The sequence below is a fragment of the Chiloscyllium plagiosum genome, unplaced genomic scaffold (genome assembly GCF_037043375.1).
Source record: "Chiloscyllium plagiosum isolate Xiang-an unplaced genomic scaffold, Cpla_swu_hap1 HiC_scaffold_20, whole genome shotgun sequence".
Classification (NCBI taxonomy): Eukaryota; Metazoa; Chordata; class Chondrichthyes; order Orectolobiformes; family Hemiscylliidae; genus Chiloscyllium; species Chiloscyllium plagiosum.
Window position 1 is genome coordinate 12,420,016 of NW_028270158.1, and position 19,295 is coordinate 12,439,310.

The window sequence follows — 19,295 nt, forward strand, 5'->3', positions numbered from 1 at the left end:
AACCTTAAGAAAATTGTAGTCATTCAGTTCACAATAGATGCTGCCACTATTTATTCCAGAACTGCGGCTAGTCTAATGTTTGAATTTGTAAATGCCTTCTGTCAGATTTTCCAGTTATTTTTTCTTCTTACGGAGCACAGTGACATCTGCTACAGGAGAGGCACTGATTAATCAATTAATTAATCTAGAATCACAATTATCTACCACTGTAACATTACCATTATAAATACATTTTAGCCAAATACCATACTTCTCCTCCACACTGGAACCAATAGTTTGACTGCCATGCTACAGTTTCTATGTCACCAGTGCTTTCAACTCCCAGTGATAGTTTCACTGCCAACCGCACTGTCTTCAATTTCTCACCCTTTTGTCTCTTCAATTTGGATTATATTTATAGCATTAATCTTGAACAGCATTCCAGCACCAGCTTATACTCGCTTCTTAATGACACATATGAATGAGCTCATTAGATTATGGAACACATACACCCAACAATTTTCACTACCTCTGGAAAGTGACAACTACGGAATGTACTTATCAATACATTTGTGTACCTTCTAGGTTTGACTTTAGTCCTCTTTTGGCCAGTGGGATGACAACTATGCGGTGGGCAGGACTGGTGAGGGAGCAGGTCTTGGGTCTGCATGGTCATTGGATTGTAGTTATATGGATTGGGTAGTAGGATGGGGCCAAAGCACCCTGTCAGTAATGGTCATCAATTTGCCATTTATACAGCCTCATTTTGAAAATAAAAGTCCCCAGCAAAATTAGTACCAGTTTTGAGCCAATTTGATTCACTCTATAGGTGATATAAAGAAGCAACTGAAGATAATGGATGCAGTAACATATATCTGACAACATATTGGCCATAGTACTTAAGTCTTATCCTTTTGAACATGCTGTATCCTAATTAAACTCTTCCAGTTTAACTACAACACGAACATCAACAGGAAATTTGGAAGATTGTCCAGGCGATTCCTGTATGCAAAAAGACAGACAAGTCCAATTTGTTCAATTATTGTCCAATCTTTCTACTCTCAAAAATCAGTAAAAAGGTGGAAGCGGTCATCAAAGCACTATCAAGCAGTACTTGTTTGGCAATAACCTGTTTGCAAATCAGAAACTGAGTGTCTGTAATGTCAAGGAATGATTAGATTTGTTCTGGTTGGAGATGGGCCACACGAAGGATGCCTACTGCTCCATCCCCCGCCCTCATTTCAGGAACTCTGACCACAATGCCATGCTTCTTCTCCTGGCTTACAGGCAAAAGCTCAAGTGATCCAGTACTGGCCGGAGGAGGCAAAGGATCAACTCCGGTGCTGTCTGGAATTGGCTGATTGGGTCAGGTTCAAACAGTCCGCAGGTATCTTGGAGGAGTATTCCACCATCGTCACAGACTTTATCAGCAAGTGTGTGGAGGACCACAAACTGAGGAAGTCAATCTGGGTGTTCCCCAACAGGAAACCCTGGATGAATCAGGACATACAGAACTTGTAAAAACCAGGCGTAAGGCCTTCAAACGAGAAGACCCACTCAAATATAAGGGATGATCTTCACAGAGCCATTAAGACAGTCAAGGACCAATACCAATCCAAACCAGAGACTCAGACAGACATGTATATTCATTACTGTGTCGCCAAATACCAGACTAATTCCATTTACAAGTTCACTGATGACACCACCATGGTCGGCCAAATCTCAGATGGCGATGAAACAGACTACAGACGTGAGGTGGAAGACTTGGAAAAATAGTGCACTGAGAACAACCTGGCTCTCAATGCCCACAAAACCAAGGAACTCATTATTGATTTTCAGCAGGATGTTACTCATTCCCCCTTACACATTAACAGCACAGAGGTGGAACCTAGTGGGGAATGTCAAGCTCCTGGGAGTGGTCATCCACAACAAGCTTTTTAGGACTCTTCACGTGGACGCACTGATTACAAAGGCCCAACAATGTCTCTTCTTCCTCAGGCAGCTGAGGATATTTGGCATGACAGCGAATATCCTTGCCAACTTTTATAGAAGTGTTATTGAGAGCATTCTGTCTGGATGTATCACTGTCTGGTATGGCAACTGTACCATTCAAGATCGAAGACGGTTACGGAGAGTGATGAATTCGGCCCAGACAATCACAAAGGCCATCTATAAAAATCTACCAACCAAGCCCGATGTCAAATAAAGGCCGCCAGCATTCTTAAAAATCCATCCCAACCTGGCAATGTTTTTCAACAATCTCTACCACTGGGGAGAACGTACAGAATTCTGAAACACACACACAAGTTTCTACCCTACTGTTGTTAGAATACTGAATGGACTTACAAACCCTTAACATTCGCCTGTACCTCCGTTTTTGTTTTTGCTGCTGTTTACCTGTTATTTACGATCTAGGCTACTTAACTATGTGATCTGCCTGTATTGCTCACAAGGCAAAGCATTTCACTGTGCCGCAGTACATGTGACAATCAATTCAATTCAATTCAATTCAATGGTCATTGCTTGGCATTTGTGGCATGAATTTCACTTGCCATTTGTCTGCCCAAGCCTGGATACTGGTTGCAAGAGGCACAGGGTAGCTGGTTCACTGGTAAAGGTTTTGATTTATTAAAGTTACAGCTTACAGTAACTGAAGAAAAGATGAAGTGCTTTCTTCTGACTTAAAATGGCTTAAGGCAAGGAAAACAAAAAGAGCTCCTGAGCTGGTGCAGATCTGATGACGCCTGTATCTTTGTTCACATTCCCAAGCTGTTCAGCTACCCAAGAATCAATGTTTGATTGACAAGAACCTTCTAGTTGTCACTGATAGCATGGTCACTCACAGCAGAGCAAAGCAGAACAACCAGCTACTTGGACCAACCAAAAAATCAATCATCTGTGCATGACCCCATAGATCCAATTCATTTGTAACCACACTTTAAACACTACTTCATGCTGAAGATGGCAAGTAAGTTCAGGGCCAGGAGGATATGTAAAAAGGAGTCAAGAGCTAGCTGCTGTGCTCAAAACTATCCATACTTACTTCATGAATTTGCTTCACCAGTATTAGTCCACAGGTGCTTTTATGGACTGCTACTTTTCAGTAGAACTCCAAGAGTAGATCTTCGTTGCAGGTCCCAACACTAAGGTTATCAAGTGTTCCTTTCTGAGGCTGTCACAACCAACACTGGTATCAAAATCACAGAGGGTAACAACTTCCTCCTCAGAAGGGACATTCTAGAGGTGTTCAGGGAGTTGTGGAGCTCATTTTCAGGAGCTGTGTTAGCCTTCAGGGTTGGAGTAACAATGAGTTGAATGCTGCTGACTTTGAAAGGATAGGCACACTGACACCATGCCCAATTAGTAAATTAAATTAGATTGCCAATTTTAAGTTTGGCAATGCCAAACTTCATGGTGAAGCTGACAACAGAAAAACAAAGTGTTTCGTTCACCTTAATGTCTCCCTGACAAATACAGGATATATGGATATAACCAATGTTGTGCTCTGTCAGTTTTCCTGCTCAGAAGCAAATCTGCCTCAAGGCTACTAGATTGTTGTCTAAATTGGCTTGCTAATAATAAAACACAGAAAAATAAATTAAAACATAATATAAAAGGCAGAAAAACAAAAAAAAAGTGTTCAACTTTACAGTCTTTCTTCAGTGCTTCACCAAGGGCCAGTTAGCCAGACAAGAATCCCCTTTGCTGTGCCACCACTTCTGGAACAAAAGTCGCCATTCTTCAGTGCCATCTCACCTCCATCACACTTGACACTGAATTCTCACAAATGCAGATATCACCGGGTCCTGCACTGGCCTAAACTCTACTGCCATATGTCCACTTCAGGCCTATTTTGTCAATGCAGCCAGGTCTTGTACTGGGCACAAACTCATCTCCGCCTCCATGAACCTGTGCTGGACGCAGAAGCCACTGGGAACCCAAACTTTGCCTCCAGTGCAGCAGCCATAAATTAGCACTTGGATCTTGTTGGTGCAGAAGCTGCCTGGAACCTAAACTTGCCTTCAATGTGTTTCCATGAGTCTATGCTGGGCTTGCTTGCTGCTGCTGCTGCTACCGAGCTCAGAGCTTACGGCCGTTCTCTCAAATGAGAGGATCACCACACATCAAGCGAGAGGAAAGGTTGAGAAGTAGAATGTTTCATAGTAGCCAGGTCAGGATCTGTTCACTTAATGGTACAGTTCAGGGGCATTGTTGCTGAATAAAGAGACACTGGGGTGCAGATTCATAGCTCCTTGTAAGTTGAGTCGCAGGTAGACAGGGTGGTGAAGATGTTTGGTACACTTGTCTTTATTGGTCTGTGCATAGAGTATAGATGTTGGGATGTCCTGTTGCAGCTGTACAGGACATTGGTTAGGGCACTTTTGGAATACTGTGTTCAGTCTGGTCTCCCTGCTGTTGGAAAGATGTTGTGAAACTTGAAAGGGTTCAGAAAAGATTTACAAGGATATTGCTAGGGTTGTAGGGTTTGATCTATACAGAGAGGCTGAATAGGCAGAGGTTGATTACCCTGGAGCATCGGATGCTGACGAATGACTTTATAGATGTTTATAAAACGATGAGAGGCATGGATAGGTTTAATAGTCAAGGTCTCTTTCCTAGGGTAGGAGACTGAAGGAGCAATTTTTTCACACAGAGTGGTGCATGTATGGAATGAGCTGCCAGAGGAAGTGGTGGAGGCTAGTACAATTACAATATTTAAAAGGCACCTGGATGGGTACATGAATGGGAAGGGTTTAGAGGGATATGGACCAAATGCTGGTAAATGAGACTGGAATAATTCAGGATATTTGGCTGGCATGGATGAGTTGGATCAACGGGTCTGTTTCTGTGCTGTACAACTCTAGGATTCTAGTCTCAATCATTGCGCTAATTAAGGCCACGATGTTCACATCACTCTATATCTTGAACCAGTTTTCCAGCCAATTGAGTGCTGTTCCTGAGTCTGTTCGAAAGCCAATTTGTATGCAAGTCAGAACACCATACAGGACAACAAAGCAGCTGCTCCTAAGTCAGATCTTTAAAAATTACACCTGTGTATTCAACCCCATTCTTGTGAAAGAGATTTCACATTGCTGTTGGTTGTAGCAACATGGACATCCTCAGACACAGAGGAGAAACAGGAGCATGATGCATGGAACATTCAGGACTTTTCAAAAATGCTTCACGGAAAGATAAGAGTGAGAAAGACAGAAACACTGAGGCTTTCGGCTCCAAATTCTGGCACTTATAAACTGCGTACTTGCAGAAAATTTCTCCAGCAAATTAACCACAGCATCTAGGTGTGTACCAAAGAAGCATGCATTACATTAGCCCAGAGGCTGTTGCTAGATGCATCACTGATCCATCAAGGTTTCACAGGTCTGCTTGTTTGACTGTTGAAACAATAAGGCTTCAGCTTTCTCTCTGAAAAAAATACTTTGCTGGATGCTGTTTTCTGAAGTCGATTTTTTGTATCCAGTGAAAAGACCAAAGTTTCCTCTAACACTGGAAACTCAATCATACGATGTTTTGGTTTACAGCACACCGTTGTCCATTTTCCAGTTGTCAATCCATAGAGTGTTCCCAATACCCCATTCGCAATTTTAGACTGGAATTTTTTCATGACTTTTAAATTATCTGCAATGACCTTTTCAAACAGTTCACATTTAATTACAGGTGGTTTATTTCTCTGCAGATGATGATGTGTGACCTGGAGAGAACTCCTGGCATCGGAAGCATACTGCTTTTGCTACGCAGTGATCATTTATATATTTTATAATAATTGAATATCACATAGAGAGGAAGATGGAAAGATAAACGCTGGAGTACTTAGTTCTAAAGAACGCCCTAATTGTCTCCAAGAGAAATACATTATTTCCAAAGTGCAAACTACGATGCAACACATGCAAAGTTTCTAACTCGTGAATGTATTGAAAATTTGCCCCCTTCCAAAATAAGCTTAATTCCATACTATATTATATATTGATGTTACATGTGGGTGGACACACCTCTTAAGAAACACGTGATAAATACTTACCTTCTGCACAAAATAAACTGATGCGTCGAGAGAGAGTAAAAAGGTTGAGGAAATAAGGGGACGGGGTTCAGCTACACAAAGGCATGTTTTTATTTCTATTCCCCCCCCCTCCCCTCCCAATTTGGAAACGGGCGCTTTTAAAAAAAAAACAGGAAACCGTTAGGAACGGCACGCGTTTCGAAAATTCAAATGGCTTCCCCGTCTCGCGGAACGGTTACTGGCCTCCAGCTTCGAGCGGGAGCGCGCCAGCTCGAGGTCTGCCTAGCTCCTGGAAATGTCAGATCGATGAACTAAGAGGAGCAAAAATAAGGAAATAAAATCGTCCTGTAGGTACTGTTATATGAGGCTTTTAACTATTAATACAACACGATGGGCGTCGCGGGAGTGAAAGAATAATTCCTTACTTTTTCTTTGTTTTCTAAAAAAAATCACACCTTTCAAGAACGTGCCGGCTTCTTTCACGACCGTTGTGATCGAAGTTTAAATACATGTCGTGCATCTGTTTCTATACGTGTGAAGATATTTTTTTACGTATATTCCTGTGTCCGGGTTGCTCGTCGTCCTCTTTATTTGCATAGCCACGGAACAACAGATAAAGCAGGGAGGAAAGCGCGTACTTTGCTGCATCAGTGGGTTAACAGGTGAGTTAGTGGTGTCCCAGGTGAATTAGATTTACACACAACACCGAACCTGATTAGGTCTTGTTTTTCTCCTCTCCCTTTATGCGGTGGCGAAGAGACTCGATCAAAGTCATATCGGTATTCGTAACAGTATTTCAGTACAAATTATACTGAACAGCCTCCTATGCAAACTTCTGTCAATGGGGAGGGGACTGGGAGTAAGCAGTGTCAAACTGTATTGTATAGGAGGTTCGAAACTAATGTTATCATACTTGGCCTTTTGCAGAACATATATACTCTGCAGCACGTTTCACTAGGAGTCCTGAAGTATTTACTCATGTAGGCAGAAAAAAACCAACAAAATTCAATAAAATTTGGTTGTACTGGAATTCTATTTTCAGGTACGCAAAATAAGTTGAATCAGTTTCACCATTTCCAAGTTTTAATGTGTTTTTTCCTTTTGGATAATTCCTCAATTTTTGAAATTCTATTGTGTTCAAAATCACATTTTAAAGTGGAATAATTTAAAAGATTCATAACTTTTCAAATAGTTGCTTGATTGTTCAAAGCTCGAGGGAACAAAACAGTTGTCAAAAAATATCCTGTTGCATTCATCAGACAGAATTGTAAGAATACCAAGTGTCAAAGGGTATAACACAAATGCTGCATAAAGAGGTGGTGTTTGGTTGGACATTGATAGAGGTGTCACATAGAGAATTTTTGATGTAACAGTAGTCTGCTAAATTTTTGAAATTCAAACCATGCAAATCTGTTCTAATTTTTTAAAAAGTATTGCCTTGGACGGTGCACCCAGAAAGGGCTGAATATTTAGCCTCGTTGATAAGATGTTGATCAATCAGACTATGGTATAAAGCAGGAAAATGATTGGGCTCACATCATTATATATGCTGCATATACCTTTTTTATTAATGCTTGTGCTACACTCACTAAATTGAAGTCTCCAATCTCCCAGTTTCTGGATTGGTGGAAATGGTATGTAAGAGGAGAGATGCACACCACAGTCCTGTAGAAACATGTATGCTGTAATTGCCTAACAAGTTTAAACTTCTGATAGGCAGCAGAAATCAGCCTGGGACCCCATACAAACCTTTCCATCCCTGAGCTCATGATGGAGGTTTAGAATTTACTTGCATGCTTACCCTGGAAATGTTAATTCAGTATTCAGCAAGTGCAACTCAACTGAAACAGTCCACGTGCTTATGTAGCAAGACCTGGACATTTAAGCTTGGGCAGTTAAAGACAGGTAACCTTGCCATATATGTACCAGGCAATGACCATCTCAAATTGGAGCAAATCTAACTATGTTAAATTAATTAGTCTAATCCAACACTCAATGACATTACCATGTTAAGTCTCTAACAGTAACTCCATTGATCAGAATCTGAACTGGACTAGCCATATGAATATTCCAACCACAAGACCACGTAAGAGGCTAGGAATTCTGAGATGTAAAACTTAACCTCCTAAATCCCCAAAGGTGGTCCACCATCTGCAAGACACAAATTTGGTGTGATGCAATACCCTCACTTGACTGGATAAGTGCTCCTACAACCCTCAAGGGACTCGACATCATCCCAAACAACACAGCCTGCTTATCTGCCACCTTTAATATTCAATCCCTATGCCGTTGATACGCAACAGTGCATACCATGAAAAGGCAAATTGGGACAGAACTTGTACATATGATAATGAAGTCCTGAGGAGTGTTGCTGAACAAAAAGACCTTGGAGTGCAGGTTAATAGCTCCTTGAAAGAGGGTCCCAGATAGACAGGATAGTGAAGAAGGTGTTTAGTATACTTGCTATTATTGCTCAATGCATTGAGTATAGGAGGTCATGTACAGGACATTGGTTAGGCCACTTTTGGAATACTGTGTTCAATCTGGTTTCCTTGCTGTAGAAAGGACATTGTGAAACTTGTAAGGGTCCAGAAAAGATTTACAAGGATGTTACCAGGTTTGGAGGATGTGAGCTATAGGGAGAGATTGAATAGGCTGTGGCTATTTTCCCTAGAGTATGGATGGCTGAGGGGTGACCTTATAGAGATTTATAAAATCGTGAGGGTCATGGATAGGGTGAATAGCTAAGGTTTTTTCCCTGGGTGGGGGAATCCAAAACTAGAGGGCGTAGATTTAAAGTGAGAGGGGAAAGATTTTAAAGGGGCTAAGGGGCAACTTTTTCACACAGTGGTGCATGTATGGAATGAGCCACCAGAGGAAATGGTTGAGGCTGGTGCAATTACAACATTTAAAATGCATTTGCAATGGGTTGTTGTGGACCAGGCCAGACCCCCTCAAGATATTTTAAGAAGGTAGCCTTGGCAGTAATTTTTTTCCTTATTTTAAAGGCAGATGTGAAGTGGGCATTCCAGGTATGATACAACTGGTCAAATCACTCCGCTTCAAGCAAAATTATTTATTTAAACATCACAGTTGAAACACAAACTAAAGAAAGCAGTACTTAAAATACCTTAATTACTGGAAAACATAATTGACCCGATACAGCAACTTAACTAATTAATTGTTCCAATATAGTAACATACAATAACCACACCCCTTGGCAAAAAGGTAAATTCAAACACCGATTCTTACAGGCACGTGGGAACATCATCTCAAGAGGGATCTCAGAAAAGCCAGAGGAATCCTTTACTGAAGCTTGCAACTCTTCTGGACTCACACATCTTGTGACTGCTACAGCGAAAAAAAATAGAAAAAATCTGAACTGGGAGAACTGGCCGCTCCCATTGTTAAACTCCCTAGATGCCTTGACACCTCTGCCTTTATGACCTCTCTTCATAAAAACCAAGGGCACAATAATCTTTTTAAAGTGAAAGCATGGTCATGGGGGATATGATTAGAAAGGGTTTAGATTGATATGGATCAAATGCTGGCAAATGGGACAAGATTAATTTAGGATATTTGCTCGGTCTGGACAAGTACAACTATAGGATCTCTTTCCATGTTGTACAGCTCTACAAGAAGCATTGCAGCTATCAACAAGGCACCTTGCAAACTTGCAATCACTACCATGTGGAAGATCAAGGGAAGCATTGCATGGGAGCACCACCACTTCCAAAATCCCCTTTAGGCGTAGTGTAGATTTCACTGCCACTTGGTTAAAATTTTAAAACTTATTCCTTACAGCTCTGTGGATATACCTCCCTCCTACACCTCCTCTTCCCTGTTCCAGACTTCAGCAGTTTAAGAAGGCATGACACCAGCACCCTTTCAAGGTCAGTTTGAAATGAGTTGTAAATGCTGTTCTACGCAGTGATGCAGACATCCTATGAACAAAAAGTGAAAACTATCTCCATCCCCCAATTATACCGACCAGTACAACTTACCCCTCAAACCCTTTAACACTCCACTAATCAGACTATCTTCCAGATGTTGAACCTATCCCTCCACCCCTTTAATACATCTGTAATTAGGCCATCACTCATTCATTTGCTCACCCATTCATCCATGAATCGCTCACTCATCCATTCATTGTCTTCCTTCCAAGCCATTCACTAGCATGACTTTAAAATGTAGTCTTCCTTCAATAACACTGAGTAAAATTCTCTCTGACAGCATTGTGGGTGTACCTACACATATGGACTGCAATGGACTGAAGGCAGCTCACCACTGTGTTCTCAAGGGCAATTAGGAATGGGCAATAAATGCTGTCCCAGCCAGTGAAGCCTACGTCCCATGCATGAATGAATTTTTTAAAACTCCTTAAATTATTCTGAGACTTTATATATAAGGACTTGCCTGAATATAACAGCTGCTGTTGAGGACTTGTCCTCCCTCCTTGTATCCAATGATCCTCTCTGGTGATGTCGGTTCTGACTCTTTTTGATTCTTCAGCCGTGATTGGAAGATAGGGCTGAAAGACTGTAAACATTCTGGGCAGAGGACACCTTTGTGAGCAATGTCAATATGCTTAGCATAGATGTTGTCTGGAAGATTTGGACATACGTTTATATAAGAATTGAACTACTTCAAAAAGGCTTGAATATTCACTCAAATTAGAATATGTGTGTACTTTCAAGCAAACGCAGTAGCTTGAATCAAATTGAAAACAATAGCTGAAAATAACCAAAGGGTCCTTGACAGTGGCCGAAAGCAAGATAAAGAAGAACATCAGGTTTCAGAAGTCAGACCTTATCATCCAAACGTGGGAGTAATCCATGGGAATTTATCCTTTAAGAGAAGAAACTAGATAATTGTAAAAAAAATTATTTTCATCCTACAGAGTTGGAATATAAAAATAAAATCCTGTTCTAAGTGAATATGAAAATGTCATTATGTTTTAACTTTTGCGAGCAAATGTGGCAAGATGGTTAACTTATTCCCAAACATGAAATTGAATCAAAGCTTTGTGGCCATAACTAGGAGGAGCATGCACTGACACAAATTCAGAGTTTTGCTTTTTAGCTCAGATCACTGAAGTGTCTGTCTATTTATGAGACTGATTATGTGCTACATGAAAGTTTAATGTTTGCAGACCTTGGTGTGGGGACAATTTACCTAATAGAAAGATGCAGTGTAATTATTTTGGGAGGGCTGCAATAATCGTGCCTGTTGAGACCAATGCGTAAGTTGTTTCTGAATCAAAAATCAAAGCTATGTTTTCAAACATTACACAAATTTTATTTTATATCAGTCCCTACACAAAGTACGAGCTCTAGGAAACCAATATTTTGACAACTGTTTAACAACTGAGGAAATAGGATACAATCAACATCGAAAAGCCTGTTGGCATATGTCCCTGAAACCAGGTCACGGTGAATGTCATGGAGAAATTAAATGAAAATAAACCTTAGTTTGTCAGTTATAGCTCAGTTGATAACATGTTCATCTCTGAATCACAAGGCTCTAGTTCAAGTCCCACTTACAATTTTGAGCACAAAAATAAAGGCTAATATTCTCATTCAAAACTGTGAGAGCAAAACATCTCATTGAAAAGATCATGTCATACCAAGGCAAAAGTGAGGACTGCAGATGCTGGAAATCCGATTGAATTAGAGTTGTGCTGGAAAAGCACAGCAGGTCAGGCAGAATCTGAGGAGCAGGAAAATCAACATTTTGGGCAAAAGCCCTTCAGGAATGAATGCTGAGAGCCTCCGGGGTGGAGAGAGAAATAGGAGGGGGGTGGAGCTGGAGAGAAGGTAGCAAAGAGTATAATAGGTGTATGAGGATGGGGATGAAGGTGATAGGTCGGAGAGGACGGTGGAGCAGATAGGTGGGAAGGAAGATTGGCAGGTAGGGCAGGCCATGAGGATGGTGCTGAGGGTGGGTTGGAACTGAGGTAAGGTGGGGGGAGGGGAAATGAGGAAACTGGTGAAGTCCACATTGATGCCTTGGGGTCGAAGTGTTCCAAGGCGGAAGATGAGGCGTTTTTCCTCCAGGCATCGGGTGGTGAGGGAGTGGCAATGGAGGAGGCCCAGGACCTGCATGTCCTCGGCAGAGTGGGAGGGGCAGTTGAAATGTTGGTCCACAGGACGGTGGGGTTGATTGGTGCGGGTGCCCCAGAGATGTTCCCTAAAGTACTCTGCGAGAAGGCGTCCAGTCTCCTCAATGTAGAGGAGACCACATCGGGAGCAATGGATACAATAAATTACATTGGTGGATGTGCAGGTGAAACTTTGGATGTGGAAGGCTCCTTTGGGGCCTTGGATGGAGGTGAAAAGGGGAGATGTGGGCGTAGGTTTTGCAATTCCTGCGGTGTCAGGGGAAGGTGCCAGGATGGGAGGGTGGGTTGTTGGGGTCGTGGACCTGACCATGGAGGGAATGGTTTTTGTGGAAAGCGGAAAGAGGTGGGGAGGGAAATATATCCGTGGTGGTGGGTCCGTTTGGAGGTGGCGGAAATGGCAGCGGATGATGCGGATTATGCGGAGGTTGGCGGGGTGAAAGGTGAAGACCAGGGGTTCTGTCCTTGTTACGGTTGGAGGGGTGGTGTTCAAGGGTGGAGGTGTGGGATGTGGGTGAGATGCGTCAGAGGGCATCTTCAACCACGTGGGAAGGGAAATTGCAGTCTTTAAGGAAGGAGGCCATCTGGTGTGTTCTGTGGTGGAACTGGTCCTCCTGGGAGCAGATGCGGTGGTGGAGGAGGAATTGGGAATTTTTTGCAGGAGGTAGGTGGGAAGAGGTGTAATCCAGGTTGCTGTGGGAGTCGGTGGGTTTGTAAAAATGTCAGTGTCAAGTCAGTTGTCATTGATGGAGATAGAGGGGTCCAGGAAGGGGAGGGAGGTGTCAGATGGTCCAGGTGAATTTAACGTCGGGGTGGAATGCATTGATGAAGTTGGTGAAGTGTGGGAGCACGAGGTGGCGCCGATGCAGTCATCAGTGTAGCGGAGGAAGAGGTGGGGAGTGGTGCAGGTGTTACTATGGAAGATGGACTATTCTACTTAGCCAACAAAGAGACATGCCCCAACTGAGCCTATGTGGGTGTCCATAGCTACCCCTTTCGTCTGGAGGAAGTGGGAGGAAATGAAGGCCAAACTTGCTTGGTTAGGTGGCTGACCATTTTCAAAAAATAAAGCAGTGGTGTTATCCCAACAACCTGACCAATATTTGTTCATCAGTCAATGTTGGAACATTATTACATCATGTCTGTTGGTTTGGTTGTGGAAAATGCTCTACAACTGCCACCTTTTTTGTGGAGGTGCAAAATATGCAACTGCAGCAAGTGATAACATCTGACTCATTGTGTGGTGGCTGGTAAAATCTATGTAACATAGTTATTGTGAACTCAGCAGACCTGTATGGCAATTAGCCAGCAAGCGTTTGATATCTGCAAATAACATTTAACTAATTTGGTTCAGTGTTTTCATAGAATCCTTACATTGCAGATAGAGGCAATTGAATCTATTGAGTCTGCACTGACTTTCTGGAGAGGATCTTACCCGGACCCACCCTATCCCTGTAACTGTTAATTTACCATAGCTAGCCTGCACATCCCTGGAAAACGTGGGACAATTTAGCATGGCCAGTCCTCCTAATCTGCACATCTTTGGACTATGAGATGAAAGCGGAGCACCTAGCAGAAAGTCCTGCAGGCATGTGGGGAATGTGCAAACTCCATGCAGGCAGTCACCCAAGGCTGGGAACCTCTTGTTGTGATGCAGCACTGTGTATTGTGCCAATGCCAACAATCAATATATTTGATTACTTCATAAAATCTGTAAGTTAATGTGGTGGATCAATTGTACATAGACTGCTAAAAAGCACTTGATAAAATGCCACAGAGCAGGATTGTCCTAAGAGTTAACACCCATGAAATAAAAAAGAAAAAAGCAGCATAGATATGTGAAGTTGATGGAATGAAAGGAAACAAGAGTATTGGTGAACATTTGTTTTCAGACTGGAGGCAAGTGTATAATGGGATTCCCCAGGTCTTTGTATTTGAATCACTTTTTTCTTGATCCAAATGAATGATCAAGACTTGAGTGTCTAGGGCACAATTTCAAAATCTGAGGATGATATAAAACTTTAAAGTATCGTGCACTGAGAAGAGGCTACTAATAGACTATAAGAGGTCATAAACAAGTTGGTGGAATAGTTGAACGCATGGCAGCTGATATTTAATGTAGGAAAGTGTAAAATGATTTATTTTGAAGGATGAAAGAGAAAAGGCAATATATTTTAAAGGATGCCATTCCACAGAAGATCAGGAGAAGAGGGACCTGGAGATAAAAGTGCATAAATCATTGGAGGTGGGGGGATCAGATAGGAAAGATATTAATAAATCACCTGGGGCCCTGGAGGTTATCAGTAGAAAAATAGAGAAGAAAATCTTGGAAGTTCTGATGAATCTTTATAAAACACTGGTTTGGCATTAGCTGGAATATTATGTTGAGTACTGGATATCATACTTTAGGCAGGATGTGAAGGCATTTGTGAGGTGAAGCCAAAATTTTCAAGAATGATTTGAGGGATGCGGGACTTCAGTTATGATAATAGATGAGAAAAGCTGGGTATTTTCTCCTGAGAGAAGATGAGAAAGAAATTGGGTCGAGACATTTAAGTTTTCAGAAAATAATAGATTCAGACAACCCATTCCCGTTGAAGCGAATGGCAAAAGAACTAGAGTTGACATAAGGAAGGGCATTTTTATATTGTGAGAAATTAGGATCTGGAATAGATTATCTGAGAAAGTGAAGGCAGATTTAATTGAAGCTTTCATAAATGAATTAGATGATAATCTAAAGAGAGGAAAGAAGGCAGGGGAGTGGGAATGGTTATGGTGCTCTTGCAGAATTCTTGTACAGACATGATAGGCCAATGGGAACGTAGAAAAACTAACTGATGGTCTTATTATTGAAAGAGGATTAATTTGCCATTTTAATGCAATGGATTCTCTGGTGAGTGACAATATGCTAGAATTTTAAATTATGCTTGAATATTGCGAGAGTTATTCCAAAATGAGGGTCCTAAATTTAAATAGAGTGATTTACTTAAATGGCAGACCTAAATTGGGAAATTAGATTAAAAGATATGACTCTGTATATGCAATAGTTAGAAAAAGGCTCAGAGGAGCGGAGGAGGGCAAGCTAGGAACAGCTAGGAGAAAGTGAGGACTGCAGATGCTGGAAATCAGAGCTTAAAAATGTGTTGCTGGAAAAGCGCAGCAGGTCAGGCAGCATCAAAGGAACAGGAGAATCGACGTTTCGGGCATAAGCCCATCTTCAGGAACAGCACCAAGCATACTTAAAATGAGGTGTAAACCTGATGAAGCTACAAAACAGGACTATTTGTGTGCCAAAAGCATAAATAGCAAATGATAGACAGAGCTAAGTGATCCCACAGACAATGATCAGATCTAAACTCTGCAGTCATGCCACAGTTAATTGTGAATAATAGTGGACAATGAAGCAACTCATTGGAGGAGGAGGAGAGTCCTCAAATCTCCCATCTTCAGTGATGGGAGAGCACAGTGCAAAAAATAAGGCTTAAGCATTTGTAACAATCTTGAAGCAGAATTGCCCAGTGAATGGTCCAACTCAGACCTCCATCATAGATGCCAGTGTTCAGCTATTTTGATTCATTCCACTTGATATCAAGAAACGGTTGGAGGCTCTGTATACTGTAAAACTAATGGGTCCTGACAGCATTCTGGATAATCGTACTGAAGGCTTTTGTTCCAGAGCTTGCCAAATCCCTAGACAAGCTGTTCCTGGACAGCTACAACAGTGGCATCTACGTGACAATATAGAAAATTGCCCAGATATTCCTGAATGCAAAAAGCAGGGCAAATCCATTAGTAAAGTGATACCAGGTGTCATCAACAGTACTATCAAGCAGCACCTCCTCAGCAATAACCTGCTTACATATGCCCAGTTTGGGTTCTGCCAGGGCCATCAGCTCCTAATGTATTACAATCTTGGTTCAAATATGGGCAAAAGAGCTGAATTCCATAGATGAAGTGAGAATGACAACATTGATGAGGGTCACATTTGACCGAGCGTAGCATCAAATAATTCTAGCAAAACTAGAGTCAGTGGGAATTGGGAAAATGTCTCTGCTGTTTGGAGTGATATATGACACAGAGGAAGATGGTTGTGGTTGTTGGACTCTGAGATCCAGCATCTGCAGCCCTCACTTTCTCCCTGTGGTAGTTGGTAGTCAGTCATCTTCACTCCAGGGCACCCTGCAGGAGTTCCTCCAGGTGGTATACTAGCCCAGGTACCATCAGCTGTTTCATCAATGACCTTCCCGTCATCATAAAGTTAGACATGGGATGTTTGCTGATTGCGCAATGTTCAGCACCATTCACAATTCCTCATACTGAAATATCCATGGCCAAACACAGCAAGTTCTGAACAATATCCAGGCTTGGATTGAAAATTGGGAAGTAATATTTGTGCCGCACAAATGCCAAGCAATGACTATCTCCGATAAGAGACAATCTAACCACCAGGCTTAACTTTCAAAGTTCCTAACGTTCACCTAAAAATGTTCCACACCTTAATCTTGACGGTCCAAGCTAACAATCTGGCCCACTTGGCCATTGTCTGAGTTGAAATGATCATTTTCTTGACTTGTTGTCTTCCTAGTTTATACCAGTTCTTTTCTGATCCAAAGAAATGGAATACCTACAGTGGGTGTCTCTTTTTAACAAGACATTGTATCTAAGCTGATATGTTTGTGCAGTATTAAGACAGTCCCTTATAGTTGGAGTTGCTGTCATTTGGTTGAGAGCTAAATGAAGCCCCTGCCTTCTGTTCAGGTGGATTTAAAACAAAAATGATATGGTAGTGTTCAGAGGAAGAGCAAGGAAGTCCTCTTGGTGTCCTATGAAAATTTATCCCTCAAACAACATGAACAAAACTGGTCTGATTTTGTCTCGTTATCATTGTTATATCATTTGGTGCAAATAGCTGTTTGGTTTGCCTACAAAGCAGTGAGTACACTTCCAAATTATGTTGCCTACTAAGTGCTTTGATAGATCCTGAGGACCTGAAAAGTTGAGGGGTTATCAGATTGAAGTCTTTAAGGTGTGGTGAATTTCCACTATTTATGGGGACTATGATTTGAGAGAATGTTGTAGTTTGTATTTTTCCCAGTGACAAAAATAGCCAACTCTGCATGTGCAGTATGTTATGCATGCGCAGTACACGTTTGCTCGTAGAATATCATGGATGAGTGAACATTGGAATTTTAGATGGCAAGAAGATCCACACTAAATATACCTGCAGGAGGGACTCCTTGAGGCCCAGAACACCTTGCACAGAGACCTTGCAGAAGCCCTGGAGCCATGCTTGAAACCCAATTTGAATAGAAGATGCACTCTATTTAAATAATTTCTTTTTATCCCTTTTGTAACTCAAGGTGGCACCAGATTGTGGTGACAAAGCACTTTTCACCATATCCCGAGATATATGGGACAACAAAATTATTCATTCATTCATTCTTTGCAGTATTTGTTATTTATAGTGATGTTAATCTGCCTATTAGTTTATGCTTAATTATATGAATTATGGTTTGAATATTAAAGTGAAAGTTATTATAGGATGAAATTTTGTCCTTTCTTTTCATATATCCATTCAACAAATATGTCTTTCGTATTGTTGATTGTAAACGTAAGAGTCACAAATATTAGGATTTAGTAATGCGATATGAGGAAATGGTCGAGGCACTCAATAGGTATTTTGTGTCGGTCTTTACAGTGGAAGACATGAATAACATGCCAGTAATTGACAGAGACAAAGGTAAGTGAGGACCTGGAAGCAATCATTATCATGAAAGAGGTAGTGTTGGGCGAGCTAAGGGTAGACAAGTCTTCTGGCCCTGATGAATGCATCCCAGGGTACTAAAAGAGATGGTGGGAAAAATAGCAAATACACTTGTAATTTTCCAAAATTCACTGGACTTTGGGGCATTTCCAGGAAATTGGAAAACAGCAACTGTGATGCCACTGTTTAAAAATGGAGGTAGACAAATGATAGAGAATTATAGACCGATTAGCTTAACTTCTGTAGTGAAGAACACGCTTGAGACTATTATCAAAGAAGGAATAGAAAGGCATCTTGTTAGAAATTGTCACATTGGGCATGGGTTCATGAAGGGCAGGTCATGCTTAACTAATCTTTTGGAATTCTATGAAGACATTAAGAGCATGATGGACAATGGGGACCCAGTAGATGTGGTGTATGAAGATTTCCAAAGTCACTTGACAAAGTGCTACACAAAAGGCTGCTGCATAAGTAAAGATGCATGACATTATTGCATGGATAGAGGATTGGTTAACTTACAGGAAGCAAAGAGTGGGGATAAATGAATGCTTTTCTGGTTGTCAGTCAGTGACTATGGTGTGCCTCAGGAATCAGTATTAGGACCACAATTATTCATAATTTACGTAGATGATTTTGAGTTGGGGACCATGTGTAGTATGTCAAAGTTTGCAGATGATACTAAGATGAGTGGTGGAGCGAAGTGTGCAGAGGACCTTGAACATTTGCAAAGGGACATAGATAGTTGAAATGAGTGGGCAAAGGTCTGTCAGATGGAGTACAATGTTAATAAATGTAAAGTCATCCAATTTAGTAGGTATAATAGTAAAAGGCAGGAAAGTAGATGCGAATTACTTGAATGGAAAAAAATGCAGCATGCTGTTGTGTAGAAGGACCTGGGTGTCCTTGTGCATGAATCACAGAAAGTTGGTCTGCAGGTGCAACAGGTAATTAAGACGGTAAGTGGAATTTTGGCCTTCATTGCCAAACAGGTTGAGTTTAAAAGCAAGGAGGTTATGTTGCAGCTGTAAGGGATGCCAGCGAAGGTATACCTGGAGTACGGCGTGCAGTTTTGGTCTCCTTACTTAGAAAGGATATACTTGTACTAGTGGGGGTGCAGATGAGGTTCACTAAGTTGATTCTGGAGTTGAGGGGGTTGGCTTATGAGGAGACACTGAGTAGACTGGAATTCTATTAATTGGAATTTAGAAGAATGATGGAGGATCTTATAGAAACATATAAAATTATGCAGGGAATAGATAAGATAGAAGGAGCGAGGTTGTTTCCACTGGTGGGTGAAACTAGAACAAGAGGGCATAGCCTCAAAATTAGGGGGAACACATTAAGGGCTGAATTGAAAAGGAACTTCTTTACCCAGAGGGTTGTGAATCTCTGGAATTCCCTGCCCAGTAAAGTCGTTG

At 41.5% G+C, this 19,295-nt stretch overlaps 1 protein-coding gene across 1 annotated transcript in view; it reads right to left on the reverse strand.

Annotated features, from left to right (window-relative positions):
• The window catches only part of LOC122560846 (uncharacterized), an 85,121-nt gene extending 78,610 nt beyond the window's left edge, over positions 1–6,511 (reverse strand). The window contains exon 1 of the mRNA XM_043712003.2: positions 6,421–6,511. The gene's annotated coding sequence lies outside the window, so the exon portion shown is untranslated. The remainder of the gene's footprint in view (positions 1–6,420) is intronic.
• Positions 6,512–19,295: the final 12,784 nt, after the last annotated feature.